The 15,461-nt window shown below is 44.7% G+C and overlaps 1 pseudogene; it reads right to left on the reverse strand.

Annotated features, from left to right (window-relative positions):
* Positions 1-230: 230 nt before the first annotated feature.
* Positions 231-1,149, reverse strand: LOC148010964 (polyphenol oxidase A1, chloroplastic-like; annotated as a pseudogene).
* Between the last annotated feature and the right edge of the window lie 14,312 nt (positions 1,150-15,461).

Genomic DNA, 15,461 nt, shown 5'->3' on the forward strand with positions numbered 1-15,461 from the left:
AGGAAGAATGAATGAAGGGGAAGAACCATCTGTTGCTGCCATTTTGTTTTGTTCTGCTTCTTCTTCTTCTTCTTCTGTCGATATGGGAGCAGGTGCTAGCAAGAATCCATGACCTGCTCATCATTTTCTCTGCCTACTTTTCAATTTGGGATTCTTCTTCTTCTTCTTCTTCTAAGTAGCCCTCCCCCACCAGAACATCGGATTTGTCCCCTTAAAAGATTCCAGTTCATCTACAAGTTCTCCACTTCTAGGAATCTCTTCCAAACTTCCCACAATCAGTCGATATTAGCATGATGTGTATAGCAGACTGGATTTCTTCCACAGTAGCATAGAGGCTGTCCATGTCTTTCTTATGAATCTTCTCCTGATCACCTATCCATCCATGGACACTCATATAGGGCATTGTTTCAGTTGTACTATATCCAAGCTCAGGGCCTTCATCTTCACGGTAGGCCTACCCGAAAAAGTTGTACTGTGTGGGTGCACCATTGACCACCATCCGGTAGGTAGTGGCAAGATTGGCAGCAATCTGCTCTTCAATTCTATGAATTGAGGCATTCATATAATAGTAATCAATCATGATACTGCCAGGGGGCAAGTGGGAAGGTTCTCTGTAATGATCTATGAGGTTAGGAAATGAGACTTATGCCTGGGGGATGGTCATTCCATCTCGATGATTATAGTTCCAAAAGGGAAGAGAAAATGTGTCATCCCCTAGAAGGCTGGCCAAGATGCGCTCATGAAAGTAGAGGTACCAATGATGGAAAGAGTAGAAAAGCCATGAGGCATGGAATTGAAGAGGGGTGGTAGAAATCCCCATCTAATAAGTTGCACCACAATAGGCATTGTGGATGTTTGCCTACTACATAAAGGATCAGGGTTCACCTACATGAAGGGCCTTCGTTAGACCATAGGTCTTGTCCACTTTCGTTGCATACTTGTCTGTGAGGGTATGGGCAATAGGCCAGACCTTAAGATTGCACTGAGCACTCTCATTGAATTGGAACTCGATGGGGGCCGGTCACAATTAGGCATGTAGCAGTAGTTGAAGGGAATCTCCTTGTCGGGGAGATTTAGGGGTAGGTGACAGTATTTGAGTTTGGGTGTGAGGATGGGATCCGTGCAGGCAACAAACACCATCATCATCATCATGGGCAACAACATCATCATCATCATGGAGATACTGTAGGTAGGGGGAATTATTGCAGGGAAGTTACGAGGCAGCCACACCTTGCTTGAGAGAGTGGAGTGCTAGGGTTCAAGGCTCATCACGTGCACAAGAAAGATGTGTTGATGCAACACACGCTTCACGAATTGAACGTGCGGCTTCAATGGAGGTCTGTTGATCCAACATTACACGACTCTCCATCTCCCTTTGTGTTTCACAATCATTCCCTCTTTCCTTTATGCTACCTCTTTCCATTTCTCAAGATTGATTCAGAAGTAAGGGCTTGTGGTCTTGATGACCAAGAATTTGGGAACAAGGCTATGGAGGAAGACACAAGAATTATTGGGGATAGTCGATGGACATGAGGTCTTTGTTTTAGATTTGGCCATTCTCCTGTGCCTCCTTTCACCTCCTCCTCATCCTCTTTATCTTTGATTTTGTTTTTTTTCTCCTTAAATGCTGCAACGAACGATCATGTAGCCAGGCTTTTGTGCCATTGTTGTTGTACCTTAATTGATTTTGCTTCATGATGTGGTAGATGCTTCTTCTTCATCATCTTGTTTCTCCTATTGCTTGTTCTTCTTTTGCTTCTTGTCACCATATAATCTCCATTAGGTTGTAGTTTGTTGAGATCAGCTTCTTTCCCCAGCTGCGCACCAAAATGACAGCAACCCTCCCACAAACATAATCAACCACAAAACCAAGGACAAAGCACACCAAATCTATGTGTATGGCTCTGCCATTAATCTTAAGAACTGAAAAGAAACCATAAATCTTTCTTTTAATAATAAACAAATTTTTCATATTCATCCATAGCTTCAACCATTATGCAAGAACAAAAGGAAAAATAGCAATTTTTGCACAAAAGATAGAGAGAGGAGAGAGGAGAGAGAACAAATTTTTGCACACCAAAAGGAGAATATGCAATTGGACAAGAGAGAGGAAAGGAAAGAGGCACATAACCACTCATGAACTCCACCCCACCTCTTCTCCAAAAAGCACACCCCTTCATATTTTTATTATTCCTTTGAAACTTTGATACATCTGATATTTTAAGACCTTTGGCATTTAATTTTGAGTATTCCTATCCTTTACAAATGCATGCACATAACACTTGAGAGTATACCATTGACTTTAATAGATGTAGCCCCCCTCCCCCTTATGTGGGTTATTATTTTAGTGATTTTGTAACAATGTACTTGTTATCTTTTTTACAAAAGATGAAATTATAATATATGCATGGACATTTTTGTGCCTTGTTTTTATGCTTCTTTTGAGTGTCATCACTTGAGTACATCACCCTTGAGTATTTCCTAGTAGAAGCTTCTTCTGAGTGTACTAAGAGTCTTAGTATAACTAGGATGACCTAAGAATGGGGAATCGTGAGCTTCCCATAGCATTTTCCTTTTGAGTTCTTGACTTGTAGGAATACACAGTCTTTTCCTGTAATAGTCAAGCTCCTCGTTTATGGAAATTTTTTTATACTTAATTTTGAGTTTTTGGTTTTGAATCCTTAACAAAAATTTCTCTTAAAACAAGTTCTAATAGCTTGGATCCTTCGTTGCCTCTTCTTTAGCCATTTTTATGAGAGGGTTTCTTGGCATTGAAATCTTTGTGGCAAGAGTTCGAGCCCTAGAGGGTTCTTCTAGGATTAGAGCATTAAGGAATGATTTACGGCTTAGGGCATCTACAATCACATTCTCCTTGCCTGGTCTATATTTGATTTCAAAATCAAAATCTTGGAAGGTCTCAACCCATCGGCATTGTCTCATATTGAGATTTGGCTATTGAGTAAAAATCCAATTTAGGCTTTTATGATCAATGATTAGAGAAAACCTATTACCAAGCAGGTAATGTCTCCATAGTTTAAAGACATGAATTACAACAAGTAATTCTAGTTCATGTGTGGGATAGTTTCTTTTCTTGGATCTTTAATTTTCTTGAAGCATACGCTACTGGATGTCCTTCTTGCATAAGCACACAACCCAAAGTAATAGATCTTGCATTAGTTATGACTTTGAATTATTTGGTAAGGTCAGGTAGCTTAAGACAGGGGTGGTTACCAAACTTTGCTTAAGCTTCTCAAAGCCAGATTTTTCAACGGATGTCTATGTAATCATTAGGAGAAATATGGACTCTCTTTTTTTCCCCTTAACGAGTTAATAAACAAATATAGGCCTAACCAATGAGAGAGCTAGGATTCCAGATTCATGTAACATGAATTTTCTAGCCATATCTTGGCCCAAATCTTCCCTAAATAATCAAATAAGGGAAAATGTGGGGAATACAATGTTGTCACTTCCTGGAAAGTTTGTGACTCGAATTTTCATTTTCTTATTTTTTTATGTTTGACTTTTCATTTCTCTGCTTTTCAGTTTCCCCCTCTTTCTTAGGCGGAACTCAAATTTATCATATCTCTTTCCCCACTTCTTCTTTCCTAACGAAAATTTACAGCCTCATTGTTGGTTGCCCTATTTGTAACCTTGTGAAATTTCATTTTCTCTACACAAATACAAAGTGAGTTTCACACATCTTATGAGAGTAGAGCTTGTTCTACAAAAGCCCTAAGATTTTTTTCACAAAACTTTACAGGCATAGCGTTCTCTTCCATGAATGTTCTATGGTAGAGTTCTATCTCGTTTGGACAAAACATGTGTAAGTTATGTGCATTCTCTGGCATGTAATTTCTTTTATTTTGGTACTTTAGGAGTCTCTTACTGTTTACCACAGCACAGAGGAACGGAAAATGGAGCAAAAGTGCGGAAAAAATGAAAGCCTGAAAATTTGAATGATTTAAATGATGGTGTCGCCTCGAAAAAAGAAAAGAGTAAAAGCGCGCCATTAGATATGAAGCCGCTCTCGAATCTTTGTAAAAAGAGCGTCTGGCTCACTCCTGTGCAAATTGTATGCATTAGTGGGAACGGGATGAGTTGGAATAGTGGGAAATAGGAAAAGAGGGCCTAGATTAATGGCCGGCCATTTAAAAAAGTGTGGATGACCGCCCAAAATGTAGGGCATGTATATAAAGTTCAAAAGTGAATGAGAAGCTCATTCTTGGGTGTGGCTAAAGCTTATTCTTCTTCCTCTCTTGCTTCTTACCTTCATGATTGTGCTTGAGTAAGCGATTAAGGGAGTGTGAGGGAGTGAGTGTGTGAGAGTGAGAGATCGTGGAGAAGAAGCTCCCCATATTCTCCCTCCATTGCTCCTTCCCTTATCCTCTTCTCTTGTCTAGCACGGCTATGGGGGATGGAGCTTGAGAGAGGGGGCTTGAGGTTGCTTGAACTTGCCACAAGGATCGTGGAGCTACCGGAGTGTGAGAGAGAGGAGGGGACTCGATCGAACATCAAGGTAAGCTCACTACACCTGCAAGGTAGGTATTGCACGTCGGCTATGTGAGAGATAGCCATGGCTGCTCGGCTTGAAACGCTTGATCAATAAGCAATCGGCAGGTCTCGGGGTAGAGCTTCATAGCTCCTCTACATTTTGATTCCATTTCCGGGACCGAGGGAATCGAGCCTTGAGTGCCACGTGCATCAAATTGAGCATGGCAGTAGGGTTTGCAGCCTGAACCGGTGCTCGAGATAGTTAGGAGGTTTTAATCCCTGGAGCAACTAAGTATTTTGATTTGCTGCTGAATGTTAGAGTAGGACCATCTGTCTTTATTTTTGTTTCTGAATTTTTTGTTGCAATAGGTTAAGGGTAGGATAGGAAAAAGAAGGGAATAGAAGGGTTCTGCTGCTGCTACTGGAGACAGGGAAGTTGGGGCACAGATGTAGACATCTGGCTGGAGGAGTGTATGAGATTAATCTCTGAGTCTACAACAAACTGAGGGAGGTAATAAGGGGCCCAGGAGACCAGGGGAGGCCACATTTGACACCGTGCCTTCTAAGAAGACTATGAGCTTGAGAGCCTGGGAGAGAGCGAGAGACGGAGAGAGCTGCGGGAGATTGTGAAGTGCTGACCGATCGAGTGCCCCGTCGCTTCAAGGTATGCCAGACGTTTCCCTCTGTTGCTCACATTTATTTGGAAAGCGCGGCACAATTTGATAGAGTAGGGATTGACCTAAAGGCACCGTGCGCAACTTGCGAGCCATGGGCCATCCCATCGGACTTGTCCATCCGATTCCCAGAATCGGACCGTCCGATTTCAAGAGTCGAATAGTCCGAGTTCCATAATCAAACCAGCCGAAAGAGAATCGGACCGTTGGTCTGACCCAACTCTTATAATCGGACCAGTTGAAAATCGGACCGTTGGTCCGATCTGACTCTTATAATTGGACCAGCCCATCAAGTCAGGCCACGGGTCCTAGTCCCGGACTTGAGCCACTCAACCCATTGCAGTGGTCAGACCATCCCTGTCCGACTAAGGGAAGTTGGACCTGAGTAAGACTGGACTTGCCCGTCCGATTCCCAGAATTGGACTAGTCCGTCCGATTCCCAGAATCGAACCAGTCCGTCAGAGCTTGAATAGAAGGCTGTTCACCTAGGCCACATTCCTAGGTACCTTGGTCACGTCTCTGATCCCCCCAGGGAACCTAGTTCAATCTTGGAAGTTGGAGACCAGACAAGGTGACCTAAGATTCACCCCAAATAGCTAGACACCGGGCAGACATAATTTGGAATTTGACATGATGTTCGACGACCAGCCAACCAACTAACCAACCCTGAAGCCGAATAGGAAATGCAGCAGGGTCTTTTTGTAAGACTTTAGATTGGCCAGGACCTGTGCCTAGAGCCACATCAGGTTACAAATGTAGGCAATAGGGTGGAGTTTGCATCAGACATTTAGTGCATTCTCACCTCACCTTCTGATTTCATCACCTAAGGTGCACTACAAGGAAAGGAAAATCATGCTTCCACACTGAGCACTAGAAAGCACGAAGCACAAGTTGTGGATAAGATTAACAACAATTTTTGGTAACAAGGAGCTCAACAGGAAACATAATAACATCAAGGAACCCACAACTAGGAGAAGATCCCAAAGCATAGCTGGCTACTAGAGAATCCCATCTGTAGGGCCCTAAGAGGACAAAAAGATCTGGAAGACAACAACATAGAGAATCGGACGCTGCTAGAGTTACTCAAGTTGATCGACGACCTGGTGAAACTAGAAAAAGAAGCAATGTCAAGATCTTAAGGTGGACAAGGAGAGGACCGACTGGACTTGGGAGAATTCCCAGTCATGGTGCAGGAGTTAGTCAACGAGTATGACTTGCTGGCTAGGATGGTAGTTCAGGGTAGGCCAGTAGAGGAAGTGGTAGCAACCCTAGAAGAGGAAAGAAAGGCGATCAGAAGGGTGCTAGAGAGCATGATCGTTTATAACCATGAGCATAAGGCTAGAAAACTCCAACAAGACGTAGATATGTACGAGGCTCGGCACGTGCTAGCCCTGGCTAGAGCAGCAAAAGCATGACCAAATGCGGAGAGAGAGTGGGCAGTGGAGGCTGACTTATCATTAAGCGAACTTGTAGCTAGGTTGCTCATGGAGAACACGCCCACTGAGCAGGGCGCAGCAGCCTTAGCCACAAACTTACTCTCAGGATTAGGGGTCACACAAGGGGCAATCTAGGATCCCTATAACGGTGAAACAACTAGACAAGTATGAACCTAGCAATGACCCATATAGCTTCGAACAATTTTGTGAAGCAAATGGCCTCACAGACCGTGCACAATGCTCCCAAGCTTTTGGGTTTTCGAGGGGGTTGGGACCTTTCCGGGTGCGTGCAATTAGCAGAACGAGAAATGTCGAGTTGGAGATGCTCAAAGGGGAAGGAATAGGCTTCTTCAATGGTAGTTGCATGAAAAAGTACTATCCTCCTTCCCATCCATTGCACAAGCCACCAATGCGCGAAGCCCCCCTCACCGTCTGTGTGGCCACAATTACCAAACTAACCGATCAAGATGAAGAAGCAATAGCACCCGTCTACCTTCGAATCAGGATCACTGCAGAACGGACATATTCTTTTGATTCCCTGATCGAGGAAGGGGCCGACTGTAATGTCTTGACACACAATCATTGGACACGCATTGGTCAGCCTAAATTATAGCCTACAAACGCGAAACTTAGCCCATTTGGGGGCAACACTTACTCTCTCTTAGGGAAATGCCAAGCGGCTGTCTCCGTCGAGTCTGGAAGTATCCCGATCGTCTTTTATGTGTTACCAAACACTAAAGGGGCCGGTGATAAATCACTACTAGGGTGCACTTTCAAAAAGCAGACAAATTGCAATGTGGACTACAACCTAGACCGCATTCACTTGACCGTGGGCAATGTGCGCATAGTAACTACTTTCAGCAAGGACCATCTTGTACCTTCTACAACTGTAGAGCCACTGATAGAGACCCCCATGGCCAAGGCTAAGGAGAAGGGCATGGATATCTTACCCTGTACCCCAACCGCCAAAACCAAACCCACCCAAGCCATCCACATGGCCAGGGAGCGCACACACATATGGGTGCCAAAACGGTGAGCGTCACCTCCTGGTAGACCGCAGAAGCATGCTCCTAAATGCAAAAACTATCAGTCGCAGCCTAAGAGGAAGCCCAGGTGCCATCGACATGGGCGCACTGCCACGCCACGATGGATATTGAAAGATCTCCTACGAGCACAAGGATACTATGAGGGCCACCCCTGGATATGGGTGCCTAAGGCAGACACCCAAAAGGATCAACTTTGAGCAACCCCATTCCAGCTGGATAGACTGGCATCAGTAAAGCACAAGTCACAAAGAATGTCAAACCAACAACGGTGATGATTAAGGCCACCCAACATCTTCAATGTCCCAAATCGGATGATCTAGCACCATCCACGTCAAAGGAGGTGCACACCCCCATACCTGCTCGAATGGATTGTAGCACGCCTCCTATGGCACGGGAGTTGGCCACATCAATTCCCAAATGATCCAGAGTGTATAGCCCCATTAATGACACCTGCAAGGGAGTCACTACTGTCCAGCCCAACTACTCCATCGCCACCAGCAGGTCTTAAGCCTTTGTATGAAAGATGATCCTTCCTATTAGTGGCCAAGCATCTTGCTGAGACCTCAGGGAATGATGTAGTGACATGCATCAAGGAGTTGGATGACACCTTCACTACATTCGCTAGAAGCTATGAGAGGCTTGACCTAGGACTTCTTGACGAACCCCTCACTTTCGATGTACGCTCGTTGCCATGCACTTGGGAAGACTACGAGTTCATGACCATCAAAATTTCCAAAGTTGCAGCCAAGCTAATTTCTAATGGAGAAATATCGAAGGAACAAGCTGTTCTTAGACGACTAGTCACCTCATATCGCAAAGCCGCTCACTCTACTCCTGAACGTGAATTGGAGGAGCTCGTGTAGCTTGCCAACTCTACTTCTCCATTCCTGCAACTGTGGTACGCCTTATGACTCTAATGGGAGAAAAAAGGCCGCCAGATCATGACTAATGTTGAGCAAAGGAGGGCAATCAAAACAATTGAACGTGACCCTACATACGTGGCACCTCTTTCATTCAGAGTCTTGGCCATTGCATGCAACCTACACTTAGATGATCAGGTATTGGCCCATCCGTACATTGATCAGTTCCTCACAGAGGAGGAGTTGCACATTACTAGTCGCCTCAACTCAGGGGACATCTTTCATGACGTCTTAACCTACATCACTCAAGCTTCCTTGCAGCCATGCAAACTTGATTGCCATGCCCAATTTGAATACAACCCTAACCTGTATACCTGGCTTATGGCCAAGTAGCTCACCCCACAGCCCATGCGAGCCTTTCCCCCTCCCCGTACCACTTAGAAAAGAGGGGGGAAGAGCCAGTGACAACCAAGGGACTAACCAAGTAATGTAGCAAGAAGTGTAAAGGCTAACAGTGCTCAACTAAATTCAGTAGATGTTGGTTGTTAATTATTTCTAAAAAGTTTAATCCCCTTAAATTTGCCCGGTAAAATAGCACACACATTTTTTCTTGAGATATGCTAGGAATGAATCAAATCGTAACTCTAACATTAACTTGGGTAATGACAGGCACCTACCATGGCAGGATAGGGTAGACTTCCATTTATGGAATCAAAGATGACGAAATATGGAATCAGCATCAAGACGCGGGGATTCAACCAATTCATTTTCAAGCATACCATGAACCTGGATGAGGCCATCTCGGAGGAGACGGCCGTAAGAGAGCTAGTGGACAAATGCAACCTCCAAAAGTACATAGTGAAAGTCGGGTAGGCTGTAGACTACAGTATGTGCGCAGATTTCTTAAGAAATTTCGATGAAGGATAAAGCTGTAGCACGGTCACGGTAAGGGTAGATAATCAAGAAAGACGGGTATAGGTGCCCCTTAACGCAGCCACTGTCGAAAGAGCCCTGGGACTCATGCCCACAAAACAAAGATGCCCAAAAAGGGATGTGTACACCATGCTGGGAGTCAAAAAATAAGATGTGCACATGGTCGATGGAATTAGTCTAGCCGACGTCCCGGACCCGACGACAAGGATGGAGGCTAAGATGATCCATTCTCTCTTCTCCAGCCACAGATACAATGCACTCATGAATAGAATCATCGTGCCACTGCTAGAAAGCATTGCGGCAGGAGTTCGAGAGGAGGTGGACTGGAACAGTTTCGTCCAGAAGACTATAAAGAGTTCAGCCACCCTTCTAGCTCTAGCCACAACAACAGTCGGTGGGGAATCCCCGGCCTCCACCACATGATCCATGAGAAAGAAACCTGCCATCAAGGCCTCTACGATCAGGTACGGAGGTATCCTTATAGCAATCATTGACGAGGCTATCAAGGGTGCCAGCGTGTAGGAAGAGCAGATTGAGCACAAAGGCTCACCATGTCGAGAGGAGGAAGGCTCGAGTGAAAGGACGGCTAGCGATGAAGAAGAGCCTGAAGTACCACCCACGCAAAAGGCCGGGCCTCAAAAGCAAATGAAGGACGACAAGATCCAAAAGAAGGGGAAGGAACTGAGCAAAGGAGAGCGAGCCGAGGTGAAGAGGGCTCGAAAAGAGTTATGTAAGTTGGAAGAACAACTGCCAAAGGAGGAGGAAGAACTCGCAAGAGTTAAAGAGGAGTCAAAAAAGGCAGAAGAGGAACGGCAAAGAAGGGCGGAAGAAGAAGCCCACGAGCAGAGCATGAAGGAACTGGCCGAGTTGGTTAAGGCCACTCGCAGGTCTGTTGAAGAAACTTAGGGAAAAGGAGAAATCAACCCCTATGGTCCTTACCATGAGGCCAAAGCGAGTGGCAGCGCGAGGGCAGCCCCGATGATCTCAGGCAAGGGAAAGTTGCTGTTACACCCCCTGCCTCCCTCCTTCGTGCCGGTGCCAACAGACACCCCAAATGCCCCACAACCCACGCCTTCTTTGGACATGGCCCAACTGATGAGCATGATGTAGATACTCGTTAGTAAGGTGGCAGAGATTGTCCCAGATCTGGAGGGAAAAGACCTACCACTGCTGATGTTGAATCCAGGAAAGATCCTAAACAGAAAAACTCAAAAGCACAGCTCCTATCCCCCTATCACCAAGTGCAGACTATGAGCCTATGTGGCCGAGCTCCTAGCGCAGCTAGAGGAAAGGGAAACCTCGGCGGCCCTGAAGCTCAAAGTTTCAAAGCAAGAGCCTAACCGGCGAAGGGAGGTCAAGGCGTTACAAGATCAGCTCGAGGCAAAAAAGGAGGAGGCCCAGGACAACGAAAACTGCCTAAGACAGAGGCTAGAGGATGAAGAACAAAACCTGGTGGCCAAGCAACGGAGCTTAAAGTTGCTAGTGCAGCAATATGCTGACCTAGAGTAGAGAATGGCCAGAGACTGGAGGGGTATGGACTATTGGCAACTCAAGAAGGTGATCCAAGCGAGGGGTAGGGGGATGTCATGGCAAAGATTTAGTATGAGCTCAAGGAACAAAATAGGCTAGAGCAAGAGATAGAGTTCCTAGCATGGGACTGGCTGCCAACACCCCTCGCAACGGAAGCGCAAGAACAACAATAGGAGGTAAAATAACTGCAAGGTGCGTTGGAAGTTGCCAAAGAAGACACAGAGGCCCTCATGCAACGAAGACTGCACCTTGCAGAGATCTAGTGCCACGAGCAACTAGCATGGGAAATATCAAAAGGTATCGATGAGGCAAAACACAAATTCAGTATTGCAATTCAAGCGAGAGAAATCGTTGAAGAACAACTGGCTCGAAAGTCCAATGAGTGGCACCAACTCTGGGCCTTAATGAACGAACAACAACAGGTGGTAACCACACTAGCAAGTGCGCTGGAAGAAGAAAGAAGAAAGATGGATGAAAGGGCCAAAGCTTGGGAAGCAAACAACTTTGAAAGAATCAGGCAATTAACAGAGCGCTTGGTGGGGCAGAATGCGAGAGAGTGCTTGCCAAATCCACAGAGCTGAAGCAGCCGATGTATGCACCCATGCACAAAGGCAAGCCTTTCTCAGCACCGTGCTACATGTCACTCAAGCACATGGCGATGATTCAGTGGAAAGGGTGAGAAGGAAACTGCAATTGACTACCCGGGCATTAAGGTACGGCCTTTAGGAATGGGAGCTCCCCACTTGCACGGGACTCACCAAGGAACAACAATTCCACTACATGTGCAGTGCTGGCCTCTCCACTGTTGAGCTCAAGGAACTGGGGTTCGAAGAACAGGAGCTGCCGACACCACCACCGCAAATCCCAGCCGTAGCCGAACAAGATATCGAGGAGGGCCCAGATTCGGACCAAGAGGCCGACGAAGAACAACGAAAAGTGCCCATTCCCCCTCTACCAGACCTCCCACCAGACGAGCATGAAGATACCCACATGTTAGATCGCATCGTGGCAGCCACAAGAAAAAGGCAGGAGCTGGCAGAGGACACACAATGCAGTGCCCAATCACTACCCAGACAATTCTTTGACGAGCCAGTATCACTACGAAGGGACCCCAAACCCATCGATTGGCCTCAGGAATTGGTCATCTGGCACTTCGACTGATGGTGATCGGCACTAGCCAAATGCCTTCTATATATACCATCTCTTTTATTTAAAAAAACACTTTGCTCACCGCACCTAGGGTTCACCCCTAGCCCCTCTCCCCACTTCACGCTTAGGGCACATCAAGGGCAGGACTTCTAGACCTGTCACCCTAAGCTCTGCACTGCACCTCCAACAACGCACAAACTGGGTCCTCAAGTGTGAGACATTACCAACTCATCTCCCAGTTCCACTGCACATGCACTTACACCTCACTGGGAGACAGACACCCCCCTTAGGGAGAGCACATCCTTCTCTTGCACGCTGTTCTAACTCAATCGGGGCCTACCATTGGCATAAACCTTGGAACCCCGTGTTTTTCCATGGTTAAAGAGCCCCGATCGTGACAGTCATCGCCAATGCCAAATTCCAATTGGGTAACAAAGGCCGACCACCTTTATGAATATCAAAGCCAGCCGGAACTTCTCCAAAACATCAGGAATCAACACCCCATCATGTCTGTTTCCCAGCAGAACATTCTTGACATGGTCATCTACCCACCAATTCCACTTAGCACCACTCCCAGCGTTGCTGCTGCTCCCCACCCCAATGCCATGGGATTGGCACTCTGCTAGGAGAAGGGTAATGTTTACCATAGCACAGAGGAACGAAAAATGGAGCAGAACTGCAGAAAAAATGGAAGCCTGGAAATTTGAATGATTTAAATGATGGTGTCGCCTCAAAAAAAGAAAAGAGTAAAAGCGCACCATTAGATATGAAGGCGCTCTCGAATCTCTGTAAAAAGAGCACCGGGCTTACTCCTGTGCAAATTGTATGCATTAGTGGGAACGGGATGAGTTGGAACGGTGGGAAATAGGAAAAGAGGTCCTAGGCTAATGGCCGGCCATGTAAAAAAGTGTGGATGACTGCCCAGAAGGTAGGGCATGTATATAAAGTTCAAAAGTGAATGAGAAGCTCATTCTTGGGTGTGGCTAAAGCTTCTTCTTCTTCCTCTCTTGCTTCTTACCTTCATGCTTGTGCTTGAGTGAGGGATTGAGGGAGTGTGAGGGAGTGAGGGAGTGAGTGTGTGAGAGTGAGGGATCGTTGAGAAGAAGCTCCCCATCTTCTCCCTCCATTGCTCCTTGCCTTCTCCTCTTCTCTTGTCTCGCACAACTATGGGGGATGGAGCTTGACGGAGGGGGCTTGAGGTTACTTGAACTTGCCACAAGGATCGTGGAGCTACCGAAGTGTGAGAGAGAGGAGGGGACTCGATTGAACATCAAGGTAAGCTCACTACACCCGCAAGGTAGGATTGCGCATCGGCTATATGAGAGGTAGCCATGGCCGCTCGTCTTGAAACGCTTGATCAATAAGCGGTCCATAGGTCTTGGCGTAGAGCTTTGTAGCTCCCCTACACTTACAGCCAAGAACAATGATCTTTTGAACACTCAACTTCTTCTTCAACATCTTATAGTTTCTATGTAAACAAAGTTATAGGTATGTTGTCTTGTTTTTTTGTTGCTCCGTATAAGTTAAATTTTATCTCTTTTTTGGACAAAATGTATGCAATTATATGCATACCGAGCTTTCCTTTGTTTTTTTTACTCCAAGAGTCTCCAAGGGTGGAGAACAATGATTTTTTTAAAACTCAACTTCTTCAACATCTTTGGGCTTCTTTGCAAAGATAGCCATAGGTATATTGTCATTTTTTTCTGTTGCTCCTTGGTTAAGTTTCAACTCATTTGAACAAAGCCTATGTAAGTTATACGTATGCTTTGACCCAAGATTTCTTTTGTTTTTGTACTCTAGGAATTTGTCAGTGAAGGAACAATGGTCTTGTTATAAGTCAACTTCTTGTTCAACATCTCTGGGGTTCTTTGTGAAAAGAATAACATGTACAATGTTTTTTTTAAATTGCTCCATTTAAATATCATTTCATTTGGAGAGAAAATTTGCAAATTATACACATGCTGATAGGTAACTTTTCTATTTGGTTATTATAGATGTCTTCACAGAGGAAAAACATTAGTAACATACTTGCAGTGGAGATCTTCAATAGGAAAGATAGTGGCAGTAATTGGATTGGTGATAAGTACTATAAGTTGGATTGGATTTTGATACACCCAAGTACTCAAGGGAGTTTCAAGGTCAAGCATAAGAATGTTGCAAAAACTAGCAAACATTGGAAAGGTAGAATTTTAGAGTTCAAAAAAGTGTTTAATGGAACAAGTACAGTAATAGAAGTGTTGATCCAATATGTTTATACATACAAACAAATCTCTGTACATGACGAGAACTACATTGTAAATTATAAACAAAATAGTAAGTTTTTTAATTTTATCATTGTTTATTATTTTGTATTAGAGTTTTCTTTAAAATCTTTGCAGTGTTCTATTTCAATCTTGTTTTACTAACAGCTCTATATCCATCAACTTTGCATGAATGGAAAAATGTAGAATGTTTGAGTGGCAAGATGCATGAAGACATAGGTTCTTTGATCTATGATAATAACTCTGGAAGTCAACTTGCAACTCAAAATATATTTTTTAATAATTCATTGTATGTAGTAGAAATCCAGAGATTACAACAAGTCCCATTGCCGTCACTATCTAGTAGTGAATGGTTGATTGGTAGCTTGGAGTTGTCAGAAGCATGTAAGTCCAAGATAAAATCTAACTTCAATAGTACTATGAAACCCACCACAGGATCCAAACATGTGTGTGGTGCTTGAAATTGAGAGAGAAAATTTATTGCTTACCCTTAATGTCTTCATAGTGAAACAATTCACAAAACTACAAGGGCGATGTGGTAGAACTCTGAGGCATCGTATGCCAAGGGATAGTTGAAATGTCCTTGAAAAGCTCTTTATCTTCTCCCAAGAATGGTTTCGAAAACTTTATTTGTTATTTGGAGAAACTGCAAGGCTTAACTTGATGGTTAGTTGCCTTATAGTTAAGTGTACTTGGGTATATACAATAGTGGGATGGGTGACTCCATGAGAAGTTGCCTTCAAGCAAATGCTTTCACCTCGCATGTAGCCAATGGCCCCTACAAAGCCTTCATAGCCTTGTTTGACAATTATGCCAAGGTCTATGCCACCTTCGCCACTGCATTGGTCTAATGCCACTATGCAATACACGGTGCAATAGTTGTAAGGATACGGATTGGTTTGGCTACTGTTAAATGGTGTCATGAACACCCTAATCTTTTGCTATAACCTTGCTCTAATGCCATTGTCATGCATGAGTGGGTACCTTATCTTCAGTGAGCACAGAAGTTAGTGAAAGTTTGGTTAACCTCCTAGCCACTCAAGATGATAGCCTCTTTTAGCACCACGCTAGTATCTTTAGG

The sequence above is a fragment of the Lygodium microphyllum genome, chromosome 29 (assembly GCF_053477565.2).
Source record: "Lygodium microphyllum isolate KBCC chromosome 29, Lygodium_microphyllum_v1.1.10, whole genome shotgun sequence".
Classification (NCBI taxonomy): Eukaryota; Viridiplantae; Streptophyta; class Polypodiopsida; order Schizaeales; family Lygodiaceae; genus Lygodium; species Lygodium microphyllum.